Consider the following 26,425-nt stretch of genomic DNA (forward strand, 5'->3'; position numbering starts at 1 on the left):
GGCAGCACAAATACACCTGGCTTATTAAGGTGCGGGCGACCTTGGGTGAGTCCCTTCCCCACCTGGGCTTTGAGCTCAGCCTTTTTTCTTTTAAACAGAAGGACTCAGAGAGGGAAGGGTGTCAGCAGAAGGGCCCGGACAGGGGAGGCGGGAACCGGACCTCCTCTGGACACCGTGTACCTCTGAGCTGTGGGTTCTAGGGTCCCTGTCTCAAACTGCTCAGCAAGGAAGCCCTGAGCCTGGGATTCTATGGGCCGAGGAGTGTGGGTGGGACGTGGGGGTGGGGGCCTCGGGGTGCCCTGGGGCTGGAGGGTTGAGCAGTCCAGGGCCTACCCCAGCAGGGTGTTTGCACTCTGCTCCTGGGCAGCAGCCCCAGCAGTCAGAGTGGGGCCAATGTATCTTCCTCTTTGAGGTGACCTGATTAGGGTGGGGGCCTTGCTGGGGAAACTGAGGCCTGACCACCAACAGGCAAGCGTGTGCCTGCAGCTGGTGCTCCCAGTTTGCCCCAGGGAGGGCTGCACCAGCAGCAAGGCACGCCCAGGTCAAGACTAAGTTCAGGCCCTGAGGTCAGTTCAGGGACTTCCGCGTGCCCCCAGGCATGCAGCCGTCCTCCTGAGCCCTTGCTGCTGTGGCACTTCCCATTCCTCTCTGTCCTGTTTAGGACTGTTCTCCTGGGCCTTGGAGTGTTCTCTTTGGGACGGTGAGCTCTACAAGAAGAGCGGCCCTCAGGAATACTGTCCCCATCTCCAATCCAGGCAGCCTGGAAAGACGGGGACCGAGCAGGAGGTGGGCTCTGAGAGCTGAGTCCCATCCTGGTTCAGAGGAGGCCAGCCTGAGCCTCTTGCCATTCATCTTCAGACAGAGGCCACCTCCCTGTAGGAAGGGCTGCACGCTGTCCCCGTCCCTTCCTCATCTTCCCTGGCTGGCTCCTTAGCCTCCCCACAGTGCTGGGTGATCCTGGGAGTGAGCTCCAGCCGCTGACGGCGAGGGGAGGGAGCGAGCAGTTCCTTGTTAAGAAGCTGGCCCTGTGCCTGTGCCTGGCCGTCCCAGGCTGGAAAGAGCTGGGGCCCCTCCCTGAGCCACTGCTCTGAGAAGGGCTCCTGTGACTGGGAGCACCTGCTGTGGCCAGGTCTGAGTGAGAAGTAAACCTCTGTGGATGCTGAGCCTGAGACAGCCTGGGTCAGTTTGCACAGAGCTTGGGTGATCCTAACTAGTCACGGTTCTTGCCCCTGGAGGGAGAAGAAAGAAAGGGAATAAGGCCCAGCATGCTCGGCACTTCCTGCAAACGCTTCCCAGAGGTTGCTTCTTCTTCTTCCCATCCCTGGTTTGTATTTCATAAGGAGATTTAAATTTTGAACATTATACTGCAGAGAACTAACACTGGGTTATTTTCATCAGAATTACCAAATTTTCAGGCCTCCTTCCCCAAACCTCAAACCAGAAATACTACTTTTTCCTGCTCCAAGGCCAGCCAAGTGGAAAAGCAGGTTGCAGGGGACAAGCCAAAGGAACTGGCTGTTCAGGCTGGAGGAGGCCGTGAGCCTCTAACCTCTGTGCACTCGGGCTCCCGGGCTCCAGGCAGGCTCTGGGGCTGCCAAGGAAGTGCCTCTGGCTGAAATCCAGGAAGCACTTTGGAAGTCAGGGCCGCCTTGGGAGGTGCTGCTCATGTATGCGCTGGCAGCCCTGAAGAGCCCTGGGAACGCGGGCGGGACCGGGCAGGCCAGGTGGCTCCTATGCACAAGTGTCCACCTGTCCAGGAGGACAATCCTGCCTTCCTTGTGGGGAGGTGGAAGGAGTGTAACTGGGATGGTGCTCTGCAAACAGCAGAGCTCTGAACAAATATCCTCGCACTTCGCCCGGGAAGCCCAGGGTGCAGCTTAACCAGAGCTGGGGGCCCCTGGGGTGGGGCCAGGCTGAGGCCAAGCAGGGTGCCCTGGCCTGCAATGGGGGCTAAGGGGCCACTGCACCTGGAGCTCCCCCGGCACCTCAAAGCACCAGGGCTGGATAGGCCATTGTCCCACGGGAGCTCCCTTCCAGGGGGAAGGGAGGGGTCAGACCCAGGCAAGGAGAGCCAGGCCAGCAGGGAGGGCCAGTGCTGGGGGAGGAGAGCAGAGCAAACCAAGGTTGAGAGTGTGCAAATGAGTGAGCTTGTGTGTGTATGAGTGAGTAGGGATGAGTGTGAGTGAGTATGGGTGAGAATTTGTAGGCATATGAGAGTATTGAATGTGTTGGGTATATGCATGCTTGAGAGTGTGTGTGAGAGTATGAGTATTGGTGAGTGTGTGTGTTGTGTGCATGAGTATGTTACAAGTGTGCATGTGTATGTGAGTGCTGTGTGTGTGCATATTCATGATTGTGCGAGTGTTGTGCATGTAATGTTTGTGTGTGTGCATGTGTGTATGAGTGAGAGCGTGCTATGTGTATGAACATTTGTGAGTGGGTATGAGTGTGTGTAGGTGTGAGTGTGTGTGTATCTGTGTGTCTGTGGCACTGCAGTATTCAATGCCTGCAGGCCTCAAGGTGACGCTGTGATTCCCGTGGGGATGTGAGGAGTGGGAAAGAAGAAGCTGGGATCTGAGTTCCTTGTTGGGGCAGCCCTGCCACCCTAGAAGGCCACCCTGGAAGGCCACCCTAGAAGGCCCTGCTCGTGGCTTTGGCCCCTCCTTTAATGCCAGCCGGGCTCTAGCCAGGAGGAAGAGCAGTGACGGAGGTGACCCTGCCACAGGGGCCCAAGCCCGAGCTGCGCCAGGAGGAAAGGCGTCTAGCCTGTGGTCTCCAGGAACCGTCAGGCGTAGATGACCACAGATCTCGGCCTTGACTTTGGATGCCCTGATCAGGAGCATCCGGGGAGCACAGGTGGCAGAGGCTGAAGGGGCCTCACGTGGATGGTGGCCATGGGTGGGAGGGGGCTCCTAAGGAAGGAAGGTCTGGGCTGAGGGGCCAGGTGCAGGAGGTCCTGTGGGTGGGAGGGGCTCAGGGACCCAGCCAGCAGGGCTTCTCTTGGGCTGCCCAGAGGCGGAGCATGGTCCCTCTTGTCCTGCCCCACTGGGTCTTTTGGAAAGAGCTTCTCCTGTGGCCCTCGTGTTCTTGCTGCTGGGGAAGATGGGACTCGCCCACCCAGTCATCCTCGGGGCTGGAAAGAGGCTGTGCCTTCCCCAAGCCATGGACTGTGAGCGGCCTCGCTGCAGAGGACCAGAAGGGGGAACCACAGGCTGGCCCTAGGTTCAAGGGACAGTCGTCCCCACAGGGGGTCAGTGGGCCACGCCCTGCAGGCAGAGGAGAGGTCGCTCTGGGTTAGTCACCTCAGGGAGGATTCCCTGACCCAGCCAGCAGGGTCTACTGACCTCACCTCACCGAACTCTCCAGGTGGGCTTTCCCTCTGCTGGGCTCTAAGCCAACCCTCCCTACTTTCCAGGGACATCCTTCAGGGAGGTTGTGGTTGTAGAGCCAGGATCTGGCTGAAGTTGGGCAGATGAGGTCCTAATCCCCTCTTGGCCTTAGAGCTGTTGATTCAACTCTGGGGTCTTCGTTTCCTTCGCTGAAAGTGGAGAACGTAATACCCACTCTTTGGACGAAGGTCAAGTGGGTCAGCGAACAGGGCTGTGGGCCCCTCCCTGGAGTGTGGGAACTGCTCAGTAGTCACAGTGTCTGGGGGCTTTAGCTTGGACTGGGCTCCAGAGGTCCGGTTCTGGTTTTGGTGCTGCTGTGGGACAGCAGGCAAGTCCTTCAACTTCTTGGGGTCTCAAGTTTCCTCCTCCATAATTGGGAGGGGCCAGGCCTCTTCCACCTGAAGTGTTGTTGGGAATGGCCAGGTGGACACCAGGCATGACTGACATCTCTGCTCTGAGCCACCAGGTGGAATTTCCCAAGGGTTCCTCACTAGCTCACTGCCCACAGAAATGTCCTCCCCGGTCATCCTAGGACCATCCCTGAAGGGTGGGTTCATCCCCCATAACTCCTTCTGTGATTCCCAGCCTGCTGCACTCTGGTCATGGGGCACAGGGCACTGAACGAGCCACTGCTAGGACTGGTCTTCTAGCACATGACCCCAAGTCTCAGAAGGTTCTGGTTTATGTCTATTACCAAGTCAACAAGAGAGTGCCCTTTTTCCTTCTCAAAAGGACCCTGTTTTGATGCTCAATTCCAGGGCCTAAAACAAAGTCCACCTTGGTTTCTATTATATCTCAGCTGCTCTGAAGGCTTCTGCCTAAATGAAGGGTCACAGGACACCCTGTAGTCTTGGGGACAGGGCTGGGAAAGGGGAGGAGGGTGCTACTCCCAGGAGGTCAGCTGCCCCTTGTTCTCTGCCTCAGACCGAGTCCCCCAGTCTGGCTTTTCCCAGTACAAGCAGCACTACCCTCCCATCTGCCCTGGCACCTGCCCCGTCCCTCCTGCCTCCCCAGGGCTCCCTGCGTCTCTGATCCCCTGCTCCTGCTCCCCGTTGCCACCCAGGAGTCACAGCCAGCTAGCTCAGGAGATGGCCCTTCCTCTGGATGTCCTTCAGGGGCAGCCCAGCCCAGGGATAGACCAACGGGGCCTGACCTGCCTGCTCCCACTGGAGGACACAGCCTCACCTAGCCCCCCTCCCTCGCCGTCTGACTTGGGGACCTGGACTCATCTCCGTCATAGGCAGAGCAGGACCCACAACCAGCTTAGCCAGACATGGCTAGGTGCCTCCCACTCCTCTTCAGCCACCTCCGACTAACTCATGGTACCCGGAGCCCCTAGGGACTGAGATGAATGTCAGATCCACGGGAGGCGTTGGCGACAGGAGGAGGCAGCCGCTCCATCCACAGTTTAAGTCTGTTGGGAATGAGCTGGAGTGTGGGGTCCCTTCGCTGTGGAAGGCAGGTCCCAACCCAAAGAGAATAGTGTCCAGAAACATGCAGTCTTGTAGCTGAGCGTCTTGGCAGAGCTCAGGTAAGGGCTGCTGCGGTGCAGTGAGTCATGCGGGGCTCCGCAATGGGTCCCCAGGGGGCCATTGCCGGAGCATCCTGGAAAAGTACAAAGCCATTACTTACAGGGCAGCCTGACGCTGGCTTCCTTTGACGTGGTTTGTTGGTGGGGCTGCCGCTGCATATGCTTCTGAAAATGCCTCAGGTAGGTGACATTTATCAAACCAAATGCTTTCTAGTTTTAGTCCCCAATCCAGAGACAATTCTCTTTATAGATAATGTTGCCAGCCCGCCTGGGCGCGTGCGACTGAGTGGTCTCATTGGAGGAGTGTGAAGTCTCCCACCATCAGAGGGAGGGGTGGGGAGGGAGTTTGCATGGCATGAAAGCGAAATGCCATCACGCAGACTCCTCCTCCTCTCCTAGGTGGCAGTAGAGGTGGCATTGGCGTGGGACTGGAGGGCCCTGGCCCTGGTGGTCTTGTGCACAGATCTGTGGAAACATCCAGGTCACCTCTTGCCTTTCTGTAGCCTGTTCCTGTGCCCTGGGCACCAAGGCTCAGCCTCAGCTGGCAGGAGTTAGAATAGGTGGCCAGTAGCTGCCCTTGGCCTAGCCTGCTGGCCAGCCTTTGCGGTGGACAGGGCGCCCCTGTGGGCCAGCCAGAGGTTGAATGTCCTTTCCTTCTTGCCGCCTGTTTGAGGAGGAGCTGGCCAGCCGGAAGGTGTGGCCTCTGCTCTGGACGCTTCCTCAACAGCACAGGTGCGAGCTCACTCTCTGCGTCCACCCAGGCACCAGGGCTTTCCAAGGCCGCCCACTTGCTCCCAGAAGTGGGTTTTGTTCTTCCCATTTTCAAGGACCTTGTCCAAGGTCACCCATCTGGTGTGAGATAGAGCTACCCCAGCACTCGACCTTGACATCATTCCACCTGCGCTTCCTCTGTGCACACAGGGGCTGCCCAGGGTTGGGCTTCCTCCAGCACTGACCCTGCCTCCTAGGACACACTGAGGGAACTCCTGGCAGAGTCTCTGGGATGGAGGAAATCTGCTTAAGACGGGGTCTCACTACTGACTTTGGGAAGTCACTCTTCTTCCTCTACAAAGGGTGTGGAGAGGTGGAGGGGGTCTCTAGGTCCCTCTGCAGCTGCAGGCTTTCTGACCTGCTGACAAGGCCTGGTGACCAGTCGTCTGGAAGGATCTGGGTCTTTCAGAGCTGCCTCTGTCTAACAGCAGGAGACGTGCTCTGTGCACTGGACAGCACCCGGGGTTGACCACGCCCACCCCCACACACCGCTGCCTGCCTGTTCCTCACCTGGGCCCTCTGAGTCTGATGGGAGGTCCAGCCACACCTACACCACCCCAAGGCAATGAAAGCCAGAATAAGGGCCATGCCCACAGTCCCCTCCCCAGAGATGAGACCACTTTTCTCCTGTCTTTAAAGGCAGTAGAGCTGAGGTCTTTCGATTCCACCCTTCTCTCTGCTGGTAAGAACACTGATGCTCAGAGGGGGTTTGTGACTTGCTCAGGGACATGCATAGTTGGGGGCATAGTTGGAGGCGGAGCCGTCAGAAGTTCTGCCCTCTTGGATGGACTGTGGCTGTCAGTCATAGGGATGTCTCTTTGGCCCTGACTCTCCCTACCTGCTCGACCTTGCAGACCCTCTGGCGGGGTCTCAGGGTGGATGATTCTTTCCATGTCCTATCACCATGGGCCACATTGGTGGCCTTGGTTTGTCTAGGATAGTGTTTGGCTCTGTCTTTCATCAGTTCTGAGCCTGGGGGCTGAGAGTCTGTAGGTGCCTGCCGTCCTGCAGGTTAGCGGGAGGAACTCCAGGGGGTGAGCTGGCCTGCCCCTGAGGACCCTGGCTTTCCAGGGGAATGGTCCAAAGGAGCCCTTCCACCCAGCTCTTGTAGAGGAAGGTCAAGGGGACGAGGCTCTGTGTTCCTCAGAGGCCCAGAGCTGGGCGAGGCAGGAAGGAGCATAGGCCTACCACCAGAGTTTTGGGGCTGGGCCTTCCTTTCTCACCCGCCCATGGGGGAGATAATTCACTGGATGGAGGACTGGCTAATGAGATATCTTGGTTCCCAAATGAACTTTCCTGTTTGGTGGATTCCCATAAAGTCCCATAATGTCCCCTTCCTCCGCAGACCCAGCTTTTTGCAGGGTCTTCTGGTGGCCCAGGCTTCAGGGGGTGGCCTCCTTGGGGTCTCTTCAGAGGTCTGACAGGAGGGTGGGGGAGGGTATCCCCCTTCTCAGGCTTCCCCCCCACCCCTCCCCAGGGTGCTCGGGTCACACCTCCGTACCCACTTACTTCTCTTCCAAATGGAAGGCAAAAATAGCCAAAAGATCCCAGAGGCTCTGAAAAGCTTTCATGGGCTCCGTGCAATTAGGAAGCTGGGCTGCGGCAAGGGGCGGGAGCAGTGAGGGCAGGCTACTCTGGGAAGCGGAGTCACCGGAGGAAATTTCCATGACGCCTGCCCAGCCCAGAGCAATCGTGGGTTCATGCTGACCCTTCTGAAGGTGCCCCAGGGGTGAAGGTGATGGCCCCCCCAGGGAGACGCACCTGTGCCAAGCCACTAGAGCCTCTGTCCTCAGTGTGAACCCCTCCCACCCTGTACCCTGTCCCTCAGAGAGGCTGGCCCCAACATGAGGCCCCCTGCTGCGAAGAGGCAGGTCCTACTCCAGTGCTGGTGGGAGGGGACATGCACCCACATGCCTCAGGCCCAGCCTAGAGCCATTGAGAGCCTCGTGTGTGAAGTGCCAGGCTAGTGCAAGGGACTCCAGGGGGTGAGCATGGCCTGCCCTGGAGGACACTGACTTTCCAGGGGAATGGTTCAAAGGAGGCAGCGACTCCCTTAGGAACACTCTGTCCCTTCCCCGGTGGTCTCACGGTGCCAGGTTCCACAACCTGGTGGATGACTGAGGACCCGTCAGCAGATACTATGGTCACACTCACCAACACATACCCCACTGACACCGTAGCGAGAAGAACCCGGTACACCAAGCAGCACGGGGAGGGGAGGGGCCTTCAGCAAGCATCTGAGCCTCGTGTCCTCCAGGGTCAAATGAGGCTGCTGATGTTGGCCTCCCTGTGAAGTCCCATCAACCCTGGTGTGTGCATCCAGGGGACCCCTGGCTCTCAGAAGGCCTCATAGAGCACGTGCAGACACACGTACACACAAACCCACACACACCCAGGTGCATGAGCCCTCCACCCACACACATTTACTCACGTGCACGATCACACAGGCATCTTTAAACTCCACACCAGAGATGAGGAGGGCGGAGACTGAGGTCAAGGTGTTGCCGGGAAGTCTTGGGAGACAGGACGGGGAGGCCAGCACACGAGTCCTGAGGCAGTATCTCCAGGTAGAAGGGAGGCGTGGAGCCCGGCTGAGGGCGGGAGAGGGAGGGACCTGGAGAGAGTGGGCTTCGAGACCATCCCCACCAGAGAAGCTGAGGTTGAAGCTATGCCACCTCAGGCCTCCTTCCTGGCCCCCTTTCCCCTGCCTGCTTGGAGTGTCCACCCACCCGTGTGTCCAGGTGACTATTATCACCTGAGGGGTGGGAGGTCCCCAGGAGGCAATGTTTGAGATGGGCTCAGCCGGGCTGACACAGGCACTGTGGACCCTGCTCCCTCCTTGTGCGCAGCTGTCTGGGCCTGGGAGCAGGCGTTCTCTCTTTAAGGTCACTTCCTGCTTACTACTCCGGGAGCCCTTCCCTCGCAGACCTGGCTGGGGGGGGGGGGGTCCCAGGCCCTTCCACAAGCTGAGCAGCCAATGATCCTCTCCAAGTGGGGAGCCTGAGCCCCCTCCCTTCTCCAGCAGCTCCAGTAACTGTGGATCAGCCAGCGGCTGCAAGCCTCGCCTACTCACACACACAAGGTGGCCCGGGCAGTCATGAAGGAAGGAGTCCTGGCCTGGGCTGTGGGTGGAGGCCGTGAGGGGAGGAGACGGGGGAGAGCTGACCTGCAGGTCCCTGTAGACTGCCCGTGGCCACTGAAGGTGCCTGGCTGGGGTGAGGGTGAGGTCAAGTCAGGGACAGAGGGGTCTAGAGTTTGGTGCTTCGAGACATCATCCTCACAGTCCACACCAAGGCCAGACGGGCCACTTGATGAAACTGGTGCTCTTGCAACTATGCCTTGGCCAGTCACCTAAACCCTCTCCACTGCCCTCCACCCCTTCCAAGCCTCTACTTCCTGTCCAGTGGCCTCTTTTTCTTGATACAGGGGATTCTTGTGAACCAGCTCAAACAAGGGCACTTGGTATCCAACCTGATGTTCCTAATAACACTCAAGTTCATGTACAGCTCTACCAAGGGCAGATTGGACCCGCACCTTGCTGTGACATGCATGAACCACTGATTTCTACCTATCTCCATGCCAGGCCCATCCTGAGCCTGCTCTGAGGAAAAGCCAAGGGGGTGCTGGGTCTCCTGCCTACGAGACAGCGCTGTGTTGTGTGGCGGCAGCCTGGAGCCTGCGTGTACCGGGAACAACCCCCCTCTCCTTTTGGTGCTCTTGGGGCTAAGTCACAGAACTGAGGCTCAAAATTCAGCTGAATCTTGGCGTCCTCATAGAACCGAGTCGCCTCAGGGCCTCAGTTTCCATAAATACAAGTGGGAGGTTGCAGCAGATACCCTAGCACTCTGGCAGCTCTGGGTCCCTGTTTAGTGATGTGGGACCTAACGGGCACCCAGACCACCACCACCAGCCAGATTCCACGTGGAGGTCAGGTGAGCATTTTCCTTGCCAAGTCTGGGCCCCCACCTAAGCCCAGATGTCAGGGGACAGAAATAGTCCAGAGCATCCTGCTGTTCTCTGCTCTGCAAAGGTGAAGGTACGGAAAGGAGGCGGCCCAGGAAACTGCATTTGACCTTCGCTAAAATTAGGTTCCAAGTCCCAAGGGGTAATTGAAATGAGGATGAAAATGAGAAAAGAAATTGAGGGCACTGGAGGATGTTAAAAATATGCGTCTGTATTAATGGAAGCGAGGAAATGAGGACTCCCGTAAGCACGTGAAGCGCTCCAGCGACTGTCACTCAGGGCAGAATCACAGAGCGGGGGGGGGGGGGGGGGGGGTGAGAGGGAGCCCAGGGGCACCTGGCTCCTCCAGTCCCCTTGTCCTGCGGACAGGAAAGCCAAGGCCACGGAGGGCTTCGAGGCCCAAGGCCAGCCCAGTACAGCTCCAGAGCCAGACTACGTGGAGGTCAACTGCCCCCGCGGGGAGCTGCCGCAGGTCCAGGGAGTCCCCTGGGAACGCCTGGCCTGCGGAAGGAGCTGGGTTCCTTGGGGGTGCCCACCCAGGCCCTTCCTGGGCAGCCATGAGCTTCTGAAAGGTGACAGGGGAGTGCGCGTTGCAGCATCTGGTACGACAGCTGCCGGATAAGCCCTGGTTATTGTCCTCGTTAATATTGATCAGTGGGGCCGAGTGACGTGAGAAGAGGTTTGCAGGAAGTGGCTTCTTCCCTGGCGGCTGAGTAGGAGGAGAAACGCAGGGCTGGCCCAGTGGGAGGCCCCATGTGGGCAAGGTGGGCCATGAGGAGGCCCAGGCCACGGAGCAGGAAAGAGGAGGCCGGGAGATGCTTTCATTTGAGGAGCCGAGGCTGCCCCAGCAGGACAGAGCCCTCTAGTGAGCACCTACTAGGTGCTGGCAACCACCAGCCCATCGCACCACTGAGCAATGGGGCTGGGGCTTCTGGTTCCAGCCCCTCTGTCGAGTGGCTCAGAGCTGGGCTGTCACTGTGTCCAGGTCCCAGGCCTGCTGTCACATTTGGTTGGCTGCCCGCACCCCCCCCCCCCCCCGCCCCGTCCCCTCTCCCTTCAGCAGCCCTGGTTCCTGAGCCTGTGCTGTCTACGGTCCTGTTCCCCAGCTGACTTTGCTGCCTTGGGGTCTGCCACCCTGTGCTCTGGGCACTCTGCTCCACAGGCCTCGCCCCTGCAGCCGGGGACATCCACAGAGCAGCCACGTAGGCTTCAGGCTTTCATCCCTGCTTCGGCACAAAATCTCCCCTTGGCAGTCCCTTCCTCGAGTTTGGCAAGTGGTACCCCTGCTGGGTGCGCCTCGCTCTGGGAGTGAGGCTGCGGTCAAGGGTCCTGGAGACGTTGTCCCTGCTGGGCCGGTTTCTTTGTGACGTGGGCCAGCTGGGCAATGTCCACGTGCCTCTCAGCTGCAAGAGAAGCCCAGGCTTCTCCCAGTCCAGAGGGGGATCTAGAAGTCTCCCCGAAGAGAAAAGGGGAGACAGAGGATGGGGGTTTCCAACTCAGGGATCCATGTTATTTAACACCATAATCCTGGGAGTGGCCGCCCTCTGGACCCCTGAGCACCAACTGTCCCCTACTCAGCCGCTCTTCTTGGGCTGTGGATCTTTGCAAGTTTGTCTTTCCAGGTGTGTCTCACTTGGGCCTGTCTCTGAGGCCCGTTCTCAGGTTGATAGACATCTGTGTTATTCTTCTTTGGGGCTGTTATAAATCATACTGCTGTGAACATTCACATCCATCCAAGGTTTTTTTTTCTTTATGTTTACATGATTTTTTTCTTTTTTTATTAAATGTTTACTTTTCTCTGGTGTGTATATTTAGGAGTGGAAATACTGGGTCACATGGTACTCTATGTTTAATATTGAAGGAACTATGAGACTATTTCCCAAAGCAGCTGCACAGTTGTACAATTCTACCAGCAAGTATGAGAGTCCAGTTCCTCTCCATCCTCCCAACACTCCTTATCACCCACCTGTGTTTATTATAGTCCTCCTCACAAAGGTGAGGTGCTACCCCACTGTGATTTTGACCGGCATTCCCCTACTCGCTAATGATGTTGAGCATATTTTCATGTACTTACTGTATTGGACATTTGTTTATCTTCTTTGGAGAAGTGTCTATTCATATTATTTGCCCACTTTTAATTGAGTTATTTGTCTTGTATTATTGAATTGTAAGATTCTTTTGCATATTCTGTATACAAGACCCTTATGAGATAGATTTGCAAATATTTTCTCCCATTCTTCAAGGTAGCTTCATTTTCTTAATGGCGTCTTTTATAAAATTTTGATGAATTTCAAGGCTAGGAATGAGACTTAGCTGTAGAACACTTCCCTAGCATGCATGAGGCCAAAGTTTCAATCCCTAGCACTGTAAATTTTAAAACAATATATTTCATTAATTCCAATTGATTATAATTTGTAGTTTGGTGTCATATCTATGAAATTATTACCTATCCAGGGATCATGAAGGTTTATACCCATTTTTTATATGAGTTTTATAGTTTTCACTCTTATATTCAAGTCTGATTCATGTTAATTTTTGTATTTGGTGTGAGGCGGGTGCCCCAGTTAATTTCTTTTGAATGTGTGTGTCCAGTTGTTTCAGCATCATTTATTGAAAAACCAATTCGTACTCCAGTAAATTACCTTGGCTCCATTATCAAAGATCGATCGGATCTAAATGTTGTTAGTTCTGGACTCTCTCGATTCTGTCCCATTGACCTATATGCCTGTGTCCTGTGCCAGCTCCACATTGTCTTGATTACTGTGGCTTTTGTAGTAAGACTTAAAATCTAGGAGCATGACTCTTCCAACTTTGTTCTTTATCAGGTTCGTTTGACTGTTCCAAGTCCCTTGTATTTCCACATGAATTTTAGAATCGGCTTAACGATTTCTGCACAAAAACAAGATGGGATTTTGATGGGTTACACTGTGTCTATAAGACTTCAGGAAGAGTCATCTTAACAGCCTTGAGCCTTCTGATCTGAGACATTGGGAGAGCTTTCCATTTATTCAGGTCTTTCATTTCTTTTGACCATATTTTGTAGTTTTTCAGGGACCAGTCTTGCATTTCTTTTGTAAAATTTATACCCAAGTACTTTTTTGGGATGATGTTATAAATTGGAATCATTTTATTAATTTCATTTTGGATGGTTCATTACTAGTGTATGAAAAGCATGATTTATTTTTGTACATTGATCTTGTGTCCTGAAATATTGCTAAATTTGTTTCTTCATCTTATAGCTTTTAAAATATTTTTTTCTAGCCTTATGTCTTTTATTGTTTTATTTATTTTTTTCCCTTGGTGGATTCCTTAGAATTTTCTTTGCACAAGATCATGTTATCTGTGAATAGAGATGGTTTTACTTCTTTTTCAATGGATTCCACTTATTGATGTCTTTATTTTTGCTTGTCTTCCATGGTCAGGCCTCAGTACCTGCTGAGTGGAGGGGCTAGGTGAGTTCTTCTCTTGCTCCTGATCTGCGGGGCCTGCATCTAGTCTTCCAACGTTGAACATGGTGTGGGCTGAGAGTTTTTCACGGAGGTCCTTTATCAGGCGAGGAAGCTCCCTTCTGTGTCTACTTTATTGAGTGTTTTCATCTTGAGAGAGTGTGCAATTTTGTTGAATGTTTCTTCTGTGTCTATTGAGGTCATCAAGTGGTGCTTTTGACCTGTATTCTATTATTGTGGTGCATTACCTGAGTGACTTTCATATGTTGAAACAACCTTGGGTTCCTAAGATAAATGGCCCTTGGTCTTGGTGTATGTACATATTCCTGGGTTCCATGTGGTGTTTGGCTGAGGACATTGGCATTGCCATTCATAAGGGATATTAGTGTGTAGTTGGCTTCTCTTTTGAGGTCTCTGTATGGTTTTGGCATTCGGATGATACGAGTGGCCTCAGAATTGAATTGGGCAGTACTCCTTTGTGTTAGTTAGCTTTGTGCCACTATAACCAAAATATTGGACAAGAACAACTTACAGAAGGAAAAGTTTATTTTGGCTCAGTGTCATGGTCCATGGTCTGCTAACTCCATTGCTCCGGGCCTGAGGGGAGGGCTGTTAGAGGAGATCTGCTCTCCTCAGGGCAGCCAGGAAGCAGAGAAAGAGAGAGGGGGTGGAGTGGGGCAGGGGCCAGGGACAGAAAGAGTCCCCAAGGCCATACCCCCAGTGACCTACTTCCTCCAGCCATGGCCCCGCCTGCCTACCATTACCACCCAGTAGCCCATTCGAATTACTAATCCATCAAATGGATTAATCCACTGATGGGATTACAGCCCTCACAGTCCAATCGGCTCATCTCTGAACATTGCCTAAAACGTGCTTCTACAACATGAGCTTTGGAGGGGACGGCCCAGATCCAAACCAGAACATCCTTCTTTTTCTGTTTTTTTTGGAGGAATTTGTGAAGGACTGAGAATCATTCTTTTCATTTTTCTCTGGTGGCATGCACTGATGAAGTCACCTGGGCCTGAGCTTTTCTTTGTAGGAAGCTTTAAAATTACTAATTCAACCATTAGTTATAAATCTATTCAGAATTTTTGTTTTATCTTGAATCAGTTTTGATAATCTTCTCATAGTAACCCCACCCCACCCCCTGTTCTGGGGACTGAACCCAGGGACACTCGACCACTGAGTTATATCCCCAGCCCCTTTTTATTTTTTGGAGACTGGTCTTTCTAAGTTGGCCAGGCTGGCCTCGATCCTGTGATCCTCTACTTCTGCCTCCTGAGTCGCTGGGATTACAGGTGTGCACCACCACACCTGGCTACACAGAGTCTGTTTTTAAAGAGTTGATGGAGGGAGATTCTAGAGGAAGGAGGCGGCCCGGGGTTAAGGTTGCAGATGAGGTTGGTTATGGATAATGGCGGGCTGGACGGCTCACGGCTCTCCTTGGCCTGGCCCTGTTCTGGTCCTGTCCTGGGGCTCAAGCTCCATGACGACTTTCTGATCTCCAAGTTTGGGTTAGGTGGCCCCCTTGCTGCCTCTCCTATAAAGGCACTTGCTGCGTTGCACTGAAATGGGGCGCAGTCATCAGTCTCCCCCACAAGACTCTAAGTTCTCTGAGGAGAGTGGCTGGTGCGCCATGTTTACCCAGCACCTGGCACTCTAGCGCTCCTAGACACTCGCAGGATCTAATCTAAAGTGTCGGCCATCTTTTTGGGCATTCCCTTCGCTTCCCTTTTAACTCAGTGTCCTCCCCCCTCCATTTCCTGGATCCCACGTGCTCCTATTTCTTAGTTTACTAACTTGCTCCCTCATTTCAAGGTACACATCTAGCAGCACCTTAAGAAAGGATGCATGAGAGCCGTGGAGTATTAGAGAGCACCTTCCTTACGGGTCTGAACCATGTGTCTCCTCTACCTTCACCTGTGTTCATTCAGGTGGAAAACATGCCCATCCAGGGCTGCTGTGGAGATCAGTGATGCTCTAATTCCCTTGGATGAGGGCTTTCTTTATGTTTCTGGAAGCATTTTAGGACCTCGCCCATCCCAGGTGCTTTGGGCTTTCTTAAATGTGTGCTTTCTGTTCTGGGCCAGTGGTTCTCCAGACGTACGGTGCTTCAGTCCCCTGGAGGGAGGGATGGCGCTGCTGTCCAGGGACCACACGGCTCTGGAACCACTGTGCCAGGCCAGGGGTGGGCCTTCATCCGGGAGAGCTGGGCCTTTCAGTTCTGCAAATTTGACTGTTACTTAAACAAAAACAAAAACGGGCCCCACATACTTTGCTGCATCTTGTTTGGTTAACTGGTCTTTCAACCTTCTGAAATTCCTGATGTCAGGCTCCTAGAATAATCGCTTTATTTACTTTCCTCTCCTTTTCCCATCTTTCAAGGAGATTTTAGCGTCCAACTCTTCTATTCAGCTTTTCCTTTTGGCTGTGGTTTTAATTTGCAGGAATTCGTTTTTGCCTAAGAGTGTTTAAAACTAGCACCTGTTCGTTTCTAGAAGGCAGCGCCTTCTCGAGTCTCTCTGTGGAGGTTGATTAGTTTTTCTTTCTTCTGCTCCTTATATAGTTCCTCTCCTCATTGCCTGGTCTGTGCCATAGAGGGTCATTAGGCAATCACAGACTTTTTTCTATTAAAGGTGCTTCCCAATGTGTCACCTGCAGGCATTTATTTGGGGACGGGTCCATCTCTCCTGTAACTCTTCCTCTAATCTCCTGCTCTCAGGGTATGAGCCCTGCTGCCAGGGCATGGGGAACAGGCAGAGCACCCTACAGCCATGGTGACACTTTTGCCTAGCCTCTCACCCTTCACCCTTGCCTTTCCACTGTGCTCCTGCACAGGTTGGATGACCCCATGAAGAGAGGACGCCCTGTTAAATACGAGATCAGATGACCACCAGGTGGTTACCTAGTACTGGTCACTAACGAGTGGACAGCCTATATTTTTACTTGCTAAATCTGCCAGCCCTCTGCACAGGATTCCAGCCAGGACATCTATTGAGCGCCTTTTATATGCCAGTACTTTGCAAGCTTCAATTCCAGAATGTCTTCAAAATCTCCAATAAATAAACTCTTGTTGCCTTCTGTGGGGTAGTGGTAGCTTAGTGGGCAGGGCTGGCCAGGGAACCTAACATACTTACTATATTCTGATTTTCTTCCAATTTCTCTCCTTGGTTTTGCTCCCTCTGCCTTGCTGCTGCCTTGCAAGGGACCCGGGTCCTCTAAACTTGGATTTTTGAACTTGATCATCACTTTAATAGTGCTCACTGGAAGCTGAAGTCAGCAGTTATGTTTAACTGGACATTCTCTGAGTGATTTGTATGTTTCAAAGTTGGGGTTCCCCAACCTGCGGCATGAAGCCAACTCTCCAGCGTGACTCTTGGGCAGCAGCCTGCCCTGCCGTCCTCTGGACCTCCCAGCGGCACAGTCTTAATCTTCCAAGTCCATCCTTTGCCCATGCTGTTCCCCTCAACCACACACCCTTCCAGCTTAAGACCTCGTAGAGTGGCCTTTCTTCTGGAGGACCTGTGGGATCCCCTGCCTGGGCACCCAGGCTCCCTCTGCATGGGGGAGCCCAGCACAGGCTTGTTGGCCGGGCAGAAAAGGAAGGAGCTGTGAGGCCAAGGCCTGGGCCCGGGTGGAGGAGCCTGCTAGTCCCAGAGACCCGGCTCCTTTAACAGACTTGCCCTGCTTCTGTCCTACTGACGTCCCCTCACCTGGAGGTTTGTGGACTTGTGACCACGCTTGGCATATTCCCAGGCCCCAGCCCAGGAATTCTGACCTGGGAGGTCCTCGAGGGGCTCAGGGCTCTGCGGGCTCCTTGATTCCCAGGGATTCTGGGACAGTGGCCCTGCTCTTGGTCTCTCTGGCCTTCCCACCCAGTCTCTGATTGGTTGCAGAGGGGTGGCGCTGAAGGGAGAGCGCAGCCTCTGAGCAGGCGTGGTGCGGCCTCGGGGAAGGGAGGTCTCGGGAAGCCAGCTGTGGTGCGGCCTTCAGCCTCCTGCAGAGAGCCTGCTTTTCCCTGGACCATCTGGAGGCCAGGGTGAGAGCAGGCTGGGAAGGGAAACAGAATATTCCTGAAAAGGCCTGGGCTCCAACACGCAAGCCGCAAGCCGAATGCTGCTGCCTGGGGAGGGATCGCGGTGGGAGGTTCAGAGGGTGTGGGTCGCCTTCCGGCTTCCAGCACTTTCCTGCCGTGACTTCATCAGACTCTGATCTCACAGCCTTCAATCAGGCACATCTGGTTCTGAACAGAGTCACAATGCTGGGGACAACCCCAGGGCTGGCTGCAGGGGACACGCTCCTGGGCAACAGGGCAGGATGTGGTGCTTTCCCCAAGTGGGGCAAGCTGGACACTGCACTCCCCAGACCGTCTCTGGGGACACTGCCTTCCTACAAGGCCGCTGGGAATTCCAATCTTTTCAGCTGGGTCACAGCACAGCAGGATCTCTGAGGACAGGGAGAGAAAGATACCAGGAGGCCTGGGCAGCACAGGTTGGATGGCCCCATGAGGAGAGGATGCCCCGTTACATACGAGGTCAGATGACCACCAGGTGGTTACCTAGTACTGGTCACTAACGGAATGGACAGCCTATATTTTTACTTGCTAAATCTGCCAACCCTCTGCACAGGACTCCAGCCAGGACATCTACTGAGTGCCTTTTATTTGCCAGTACTTACTGAGTAGACACTTTCTACGACTCTCCTTGTTCAATTCATGAATATTGCCAGGGCACCCACTGTGTGCCAGCACTGTTCTAGCGAGAGAGGAGACCCGGCAGTGAGCAAAACAGACATAAGCCTACCCTCCTGCACTCATTCAAGTCGGGTAGGGGGAAGAGGACAAAAACAAATAAATAAAAATACAATACATCAGAGCCAGGCACAGTGGCCCATGCCTGTGATCTCAGTGACTCAGGAGGCTGAGCCGGGAGGTTTGCGTGTTCCAGGCCAGCCTCAGCAACTCAGTGAGACCCTGTCTCAAAAAAAAGGAAGGGTTGGGGATGTATCTCAGTGGTAAAGCATCCCTGGGTTCAATCCCCGGTCCCAAATAGTCATACTAATGCTGTCAGGTGGTAAAAGTGCTACGTAGAAAATAAGCAGGCAAAGGGGTTAGGGTGGGCAGCTAGCCTCCAGGAGGGGGTGGGCGAGAAGAGCTGGAGCAGAAGGTGAGGGTCCTGAGCTCACCTGGGGGACCGTCCCAGTCGGCCGAGCCGTGCATGAAAGCACTGATGAGGTCCCTGCTGTGAAGATGGGAGGCGCAGGGGGCTGGATCCCGGGAGCAGGGAGTGCCTAGTGGGGAATGGGGTCAGGGCAGAGGCCGGATGGTGGCACATCTCATAGGTGGCAGCAGAGAGTTTGGCTGGGAGCAAGACGGGAGCCTGGAAGTTCTCAGTGCAGGAAGGTTCATGCAGGCTCTCGTCCTCAGAGATGGGTGCAGCCCTGTCTGCACTTTACAGAAGCAGGTGGCATCTAGGTATCTCTGAAATACGCATGAAGGATGCCCGGCCTGTCCCTCTCCTGCTGAGCTCCAGAACCCAATGGGGACTTAGAGGCAGAGCCAGCAGCCGTGGAAAGAGAGATCTGTCTGGAAACTTCCTGCTCTGAGTGAGAAAGCCATCCACACCTTGTAGCTCGTCCTTGTCGTAGCACCCAGGACCGGGCCCTGCCCAAGTCCTGGTCTGCTCCCAGAGGGTGAGATTGGGACTGCTGCAGACCAGGACGGGGGCAGGGCAGCGCCTCTGCGGCTTCCCTCTCTTGTTTTCCCCCGGGTTTTCCCCACAGATGTTTCCCGAGGGCCTGTGACGTGCCCGTCCTGCTAGGTGGCACACCCAAGTGAATGAGATAACCACACATTCCAGGTGACCGGGAGCAATAAACAGGAGCAGGGACAGCAGATGGGGGTCAGGTGGGGAGGACCTGGGCTCAGTCAAGAAGGTGGCGTGGGGACAGGCTATGGGAGGACTCCCCCGAGCCTTATGTCATTTTGAAATCCCAAGGTGAGGTGCAGGGGACATTAGGATCTACGTGATCCTAGGAGACATCAGTGAGCACCAACACTGGACTTGAACCTGTTCCCGGGAGGCAGGGTTATCTGCAGTATCTAGCCAACCTCAGCGCCTCCCCCTAGCTCCCTCCCACTTGGGGCCAAGTCCCTTCCCTCTCTATGTCCCCCCAATCCCAGTGCTGTCTGGTGCCATGGAGATCAGGTATCCTGAGCACTCGGGTGGATGTCCCTGCCCCTGAGGGTGCCCTGCCTGCTCTGACCCCAGAGCCAGCCTGGCTTCTGAGCGGATCTGGATCTGGCTTCTGCTCTTGCAGCTCAGCAGGGCGCAAGCTAAGCCCTGAGGGCTTGGCCGGCCACCTGGTGTCCCCCACCTGGTGCTCCCCCCTCCCCAAGCTGCTGCTCTGACCAGAGAGCTGCTGTCCGGTGGAGGAGCAGCTGGGCTCCCCGCCCTCTGGGTGGCCCTCCTCTCCCTAAACTGCAGGGCTCCAACTGCAGTCCCTCGAGTCAGTCACAGGCCAGGGCTGGCCATGCTGAGGCAGGGGAGCCACTCCAACAGCCCCAAGAACCAGAGGGACGGACTGAGGGCCGTGAATGGAGGACAGGGAGGAGAGCAGCTGTTCTATTTCCCTCGGAGCTCCACAAGGGGTTGGCTGGGCTGTGAGCGGGTTTGCACGTGTGTGGTTTGTATGTGTATAGTGCCTGTGTGTGCCTGTGTGTACGTGGTAGTGGTATGTGTGTGGCATGGTGTATGGTGTGTGCCTGTGTGTGCGTGGTAGTGGTGTGTGTGCCTGTGTGTACGTGGTAGTGGCATGGTGTGCCTGTGTGTGCCTGGTGTGCATGGTAGTGGCATGTGTGCATGTATGCATGTGTGTGCCCATGTGTGCATGCCAGCCTGCTGGTGGGTGGCTCTGCCTGTGGGGACTAGGAGCATGCTAACCCCTTCCAGGCTCTGCCCCAGAGTAGAGTGAGAGACAGTGCTCATGGGGCAAGGGACTCTGTCTGGAGCCTGAAGTCCCCATACCCAGCCCTATGCCCTCTGCTCACAGCCATCCTGACAGGTGTCACCCAATCATACTCCCAGGAGTGACATTGTCCCAAGATGGCCCCTGCAGGGATTTCTACTCTGCAATGGGAATTTTTGTTCCTGCCCCTGCCCCCTCAGGCAAGGAAATGAGTCTAAGCGCTGAGGTGGCTACAGACTCCCAAGTCACAGGTTCACGGACACCTCCAGGGCCCTTAGTCTGAATCCCGAGGGAATATGGACTGGAGCATGGGCCACATCCCCAGGGAACTAGCAGGTTGCTTGGCAAACATGCAGACCCTCCAGAACTCACCCACAAACCAAATGCTAATGGTGAGAGTTGGTAGCCCTGGGTGTTCCCGAGTGCCGTCTTCAGTGGCCCTTGCAGACCCCTAGACGTGGACTCCAGTGTGGTAATCCTCATTAGCTGGTGGGCCTGCAGACTGGCTTTCCCCTCTGCTCTCCCTGTAGCATCCAGATCCTGACTTTGGGGACAGCCCTTGACAGGGGGGTCAGCTTTCACCCACGGAGGCTTACTGACTGATGAGGAAAACAGGCTGAGGACATTTAGTACCTGCTTCAGGGTCCTGGGTTAAGAAGCCCAAGAGTCAGGATTCAAGTTCAGAGCCGTCTGACCCTGGGTTCAGTTCTCTTCAGAGTCCTCTACATCAGGTGACCTGGCAGCAGTGACGGGTGATCCCTTCTGTGTGGAGCAGGATGGTGTGCTGTCTAGTTGTGGCCAGCCGTGCAGAGCTAGCTCTCTGCAGGTCCCACCGTGGGGTGACAAGCTGGGCTGTGGGAGGAGTGGGGTTCCGTGGGGCTCTGAGGCCACCTTATTCAGGGAGCAGGGCCAAAGCTGTGTGGCCAAGAGGGTGTTTCTGCACAGGGCGCTACATTATTTTGCTCCTAGCAGGTAAATGAACAATGGCTTTAGCCAGATGAGCTTCCTATGACAATCAGTGACATAGCAGGCAGGTGACACTGGAGTCCGGAAGCAACCCCAGCACCCAGATCCTCAGACCAGAGCCCAGAGCCCACACTTCCTTCTGCAAAACAGCCCAAACTGGCAGCAGCGCCCAGACATTGCCGCCCCCACTATGGAGAGGCTTGGAGGACCCCAAGGGAGAGCAGCAAGTGCCAGGTAGCGGGGGCAAAAATGAGTCCAGGGAAGGCGTGCTGGAGACAGGAGTGTGGGATGGCCTTCTGTGGTGTCTGAGGGCTCTTCACCTGCCCATGAGGGAGCAGGAGTGGTAGGGACGATAACCAGCGCTCCTGTCTGCTCCTCAGGGGGGCTCTGCCAACAAGGGAAGAACTTGGCAGAGAAGCCAACCCCACCTGCAGGTGGACAAGGGCAGGGGTGACTATCTCCTCATACTGTCCAAAGCTGAGGGCAGAGGCAGAGGCAAGGCCAGGGTGCCAAGACAGGAGTCCAGTCCCGCAATGTCAACCTGGGGACTCAGGGTCAGGTGGGGAGCAGAGGTCAAGATGGGCTCTCAGGTAGACAGGCACACAGGTGAGTCTGGGATGTGGATGACATTTACAGATGGACGAGGGTGTCTGCTGCAGCCCCAGTCGTTTTCAGACCAGCCTGGACAGACTGAGGGAGCAGCATGGTACTGGTGGAGGCACTGGTGGCCCAGCCCTAATGCCTCATCGCCCTCTCTGCCTCCACCCCAGGGGGCTGCTGCTCCTCTCCCCTGCAGGGTTTCCCCAGCTCTCCACCTCTTGCCAGGGATCAAGGGGAGCTCCCTGGCAGTGTGTGCCCCATAACTAGAGGGGCCTCATTCTGAGATGTCAGGCCTGGCTGGCCCAGTGGTCCCTGGGAGCCTTCCTGCAGAAATGCTCCTACGGCTGCTCAGGGCCGCCACGTTGCCCCAAACACAGTCCTGCACGGGCCGAATGAGCTCTGCTGATCAAGGCGAGGCACTCCAGGGCCCAGCATGGACACTGCCAGAGAGGCTGTAGCAAAAAATAAACGTGGGGAAAGTAGAGTTGTCACTGCCAGGGCTCTGGAGAAGGCTGCCTGTGCCCGGCCTCCTGCCTGCCCACTGGCCACCAACACCAGGGCTTGTCAGTCTCAAGCTTCTTCCTCCCCATAGAAGAGTTCTTCCTAGAGCTTTGCTTTATAATCATGCCCAACATGGAGCACGGAGGCACCAAGCCATACGGGGCTTAGGGACCAGCTTAGACTCCCTGTGGCCCAGTCACTAAGGTCCAGGCCAAGAGCAGCCCTCTCTCTGACTCACCCAGCAGGCAAAGAGGCAGAGTGCTCACCTACTACCTGCAATGCCACGTTCACCATCGCCAGGGGTGGCCCAAGGCTTCTGCTGTCCTCCATGTTGATGGCCTGTGTTTGGCCATGCACCTCCCCCACTCTCTGCTGTACTGTGTTCTGTTGGGGGCCCCAGACAAATGCCCAATCCTCAGTGGACCCTGCACATCCAAAGACATGGAGGGACCAAGCCCTGTTTGTGCTCTGCACAGGGACATCACGGGATGGCTTTGCAGAGAGGGAAGGAAAGCAGGGGATGGACCTGCTCTCCAGAGGTCTGAAGGTAGCAGGGCAGGGAGGGGCCAGAAGGCAGAATTCTGCTGCAGACTCTTCCGGTGACCAGCCAGTGCCACCCCTCAGCCTAGCTGCTCACGGGTGCCTGTGTCCCCTCAGGGTCTCCCACCCAGCCAGGGCAGCTCCTCAGGGGTCTGTGCCCAGCGGTGAGTGTGAGACAGACTCACCAAGCCTTGGCAGTCCACAAGGATTCCAGAATATTCTCCCCAGAGTTCAGAGATGGATCTTAACTGCCCCGTGTCCAGGAAGGCGGTGACCCTCTTGCTCCTGAGACAGACTTCTCAACTGCCCCTGTGACATGATGCACAGCCGGCTGGGGCAGGTTAGGCTGTTCTCCCCTCAGGTGAGGCCTGCGACTGCTGCCTCCCGCAGCCTCCTAATTACCTGCAGTGAGGTCATGGTTGTCTGTCTGCTGCAGCTGGACCGCACTGGGCACTCTCTCGGCTTCAAGCCAGAAGCTGCTGGCTGTTGCCAGGGTCTTGCGGCTGGTGCAGTGTCTCTGCTCCCTCCCTCCTCGGGCACCTCTGAACTCCGGGGAGCTTCCCTCCTTCCTGGGCAAGGAGAAGCCCGTTTTTTACTGGGACCACTTCCAACTTACCCTCTGCCAAGACGCTTTTGAGAAACGTCTGGAAGGAAACGCAGGACTCGCTCTTTCTTGCTATAAAAACGTGCAGACCCAGCAGGCCCCGGAAGGAGGGGCTCCATGACGGGGGGCAGGAGGGCGCTGGACCCTGAGACTCTCTGTGCCCTCCTGGGACCTCACATCATACTGGCCTCCCCCTTGCTGGGGCCTCCCATCCAGGAGTGACCCTGGACCCGTGGCTTCCCAGAGCTGGGAGGCAGGCAGGATGGCTCAGGCTTGCTCGTGAGAAGGAGGATGAACTTCTCCACCCAGCACCTTCAGGAGCAGCAGGACCTATCGAGGCAGATTGAAAAGTGCAAGGCACACAGGAAATAGGCTGCTTTGTCACCTCCCTGATGAGCCTGTGCAGTCAGACGGCATTACTCTGAACTCAATTGAATTTATTTGTTCATGCAGTAAATACTTGTTCAGCTTCTCCTACATGTGTGTCCTGGGCTCAGAAATAACCAGCATCCCAGGATGAAGCGTCCCCTGGGACGTGAGACTTTTAATGACAACATCCCGGACAAAGGTGGTCACCCTAGGTGAGGGCAGGGACTCTCTCTCCTAATGGAGTTCACGTGGGAGGAAGAACTACACCTGCCCCCACCAGGAGACCCTCTGTCGGCTCCCCACCTGCCCTCTTAACTGTGGACGCTGAGAGGGAGTCATCCCACCTGTCCTCTGGACTTGGCCAGTGCACTCCCTGCTGGGGGTGGAGGTGTTGCTGAGCCCACCCCCGTTGTGCACCATGACAAGCAAATGTGTGTGTTGTCACTTTGCCCAGAGCTCTGTAAAGGCACACAAGCCTGCCACATAGAGCAAACCCACAGGGTAGTGTGTCCCCAGCCAACGCTCATGGCAACTCTCTAGTGAACTCAGAGCCTGGCCCAAGCCCGAAAACACTGAGCTGAGGGAGGCTCCTGCACGGGCCTGCTGCGCTGGACTCCTCCTGATGACAGAGACACTGGGTCACCCGCACTCTGGGTCTGGGTGCAGGTATCTGGAGCCAGAGTCAGGGAAGCCCCATGTGGACCAGTCACTGGCTTCTCTGCACATGGGCTTGAGGATGCACCCCAGATGCACTTTGGTCCCTGCCTCGGTTTCCCTCACTGCCCTCAGGTTGACCTTGCTTCCTGGGTTTCCTCCTGCAGCCCCAGGACAAGCAGGCCGTGGGGAGACCAGAAGGCAGGGTGGGGGGCTGTCGTAAGGCACCCTCTCTGGTGACCTGCTGCCAGGACTCAGGAGTGCGTGTGGACTCGGGGACTTGCAGCCTGTGTGCTGTTTCCTTTCTAGAGGGCAACGTGGCCCCTGTTGGGTGTTGTGGCCTTCTGTGGGGTGTGGATGTGTAGGTTTACAACACTGTTTCCTGGGGCCCTCACAGCAGCACCCCATGAAGGAGGCGTAGTTAGCACACTTTGATGGATGAAGCGGAGACTCAGGTGCTCAATGCTTTGCCCACAGTGACAGATCCAGTGATGAGGAAGCCAGGATTGGAACCAGCTCTTTCTGAGGCCAAAGGGCCTTCTTGCCTGAGGTGGTCCCTAAATCTTGGAGCTGGACCTTGCAGGAGCAGTGGAGGAGGAGACAGGGCCTCCCAGAGTCTCCCCTTCTTCACCTGAGTACAGTGGTGCCTCCCTGCCTCAGTCTACCCATCCCAGGGACACCCACTGAAGATGTATGGGGACAATGGAAGAAAGCCTTCAGAGCGGCAGGTCACAGCTACTCTGGGAGGTTGATTAATGCCCATTTCTGAGAGCACTTTGACCGTATGGCACCCTGCGCTGGGCTAGAGTATTGGGAGCGGTGTCATTAAAACCGTTATTGCTCTATTAAATTTCTCTAGGGACAGAAAGAACTTCCATCAGCTGGTGAGACCTGCAATTACAGCTAAACAAACTGTCGCCTTTTAAACAGGATCCGTTTCTGCACAGCCCTGCATAATGCCTTCCCTGTTGGTGAATCACGCCCGCCTCACGTCCATTTCCAGGCCCCTGATCTCCTCTTCCTGTGGTTCCTTGTGCCTGGAGACATTCCTGTCAGCTTTGCAGTAGAATCTCCACAAGCTGCCCTGTGCTGAGGACTCAGGCTTGGGATCATCGATCAAGACCTCCAGAGTCCCAGAAAGTAAACTGGACCGGATGGGAACAAACTGGATTGGATGGGCCTAAGGCTTCCTCCCTCCTAGTGTGTTCTAGATTTTTCTGGAAAAGTGCTCTTCAGTGAAGAATGATGGAATCTTGGGGCTTTTTTGGGACAACACTTTTGGGTCAGTTCTTTCTGGTTGAACATTTATTGTGGACAGTTTACATTTATCAAGCCCATGTCCTGTGTCTGTGATGACACAGGAGACACACGATGAATGAAACCAAGTTGTTGCCCTTGAGGAGCTCAGGAGACAGGGAAAGAAGGAACCTTTCAAGAGCCAGGAGCCTTTGGGTTGCTCAGTGAAGAAATAGAGACCAAAAGGAAAGATTATCTTGGGCTTGCATGACTAGGTGTCCTGGGCTCAAATGATCTCATCCGGGCTCCATTTGTCCCCTCTGTTCCTTGGCTCTGCATGTCCTGGCCATTCCTGGTGCACCAGCGTCACTCTCTCTGCTTTTGACATGCTCTAGACTTGGAGGAAGGGACAAGACAAAGCAAAGAAAAAAACCAGGCTCTCTTTTGGCAGGCATGTGTGAAATCTAAGAATTATTGCTGCGTGTGGTGGCAGGAGGATCTAAAGTTCAAAGCCAGCCTCAGCAATGGCGAGGCACTAAGCAAAGCAGTGAGACCCTGTCTCTAAATAAAATACCAAATAGGGCTGGGGATGTAGTTCAGTGGTCAAGTGCTCCTGAGTTCAATCCCCAGTACCCCTCCCCAAAATCATTATACCAGTTAACTTTTGCTCCTTAACAAACCTCTATGAAATCCAGTGTCTTGAGGGTTGGCTGGGTCCAGCTGAGGGAGGCTGCTCACCTGGTTCATCTTCCCACGCTCACATCTCCCTTGAGGCTGGGGTTCAGGCTGTTCTCTGTGTGAGCACTTGGGGACTCAGACTAAGGGGAGGTGGCTATCTGGGGAAGGGTGGGCATAGGCGGGTTAGGTCTTAGGGATGGCAAGGCCAGAG

The 26,425-nt window shown here is 55.2% G+C and overlaps 1 long non-coding RNA gene across 1 annotated transcript; it reads left to right on the forward strand.

The window, feature by feature from the left end:
• Window positions 1-26,130, forward strand: LOC124090808 (uncharacterized). Its single transcript, XR_006851230.2, has 2 exons — window positions 1-45; window positions 25,160-26,130. It is a non-coding gene; the product is annotated as an uncharacterized LOC124090808 (long non-coding RNA).
• Window positions 26,131-26,425: the final 295 nt, after the last annotated feature.

The sequence above is a fragment of the Marmota monax genome, unplaced genomic scaffold (assembly GCF_021218885.2).
Source record: "Marmota monax isolate L192 unplaced genomic scaffold, Marmota_monax_Labrador192_F-V1.1 WCK01_AAM20220418_F8-fsc00010, whole genome shotgun sequence".
Taxonomy (NCBI): domain Eukaryota; kingdom Metazoa; phylum Chordata; class Mammalia; order Rodentia; family Sciuridae; genus Marmota; species Marmota monax.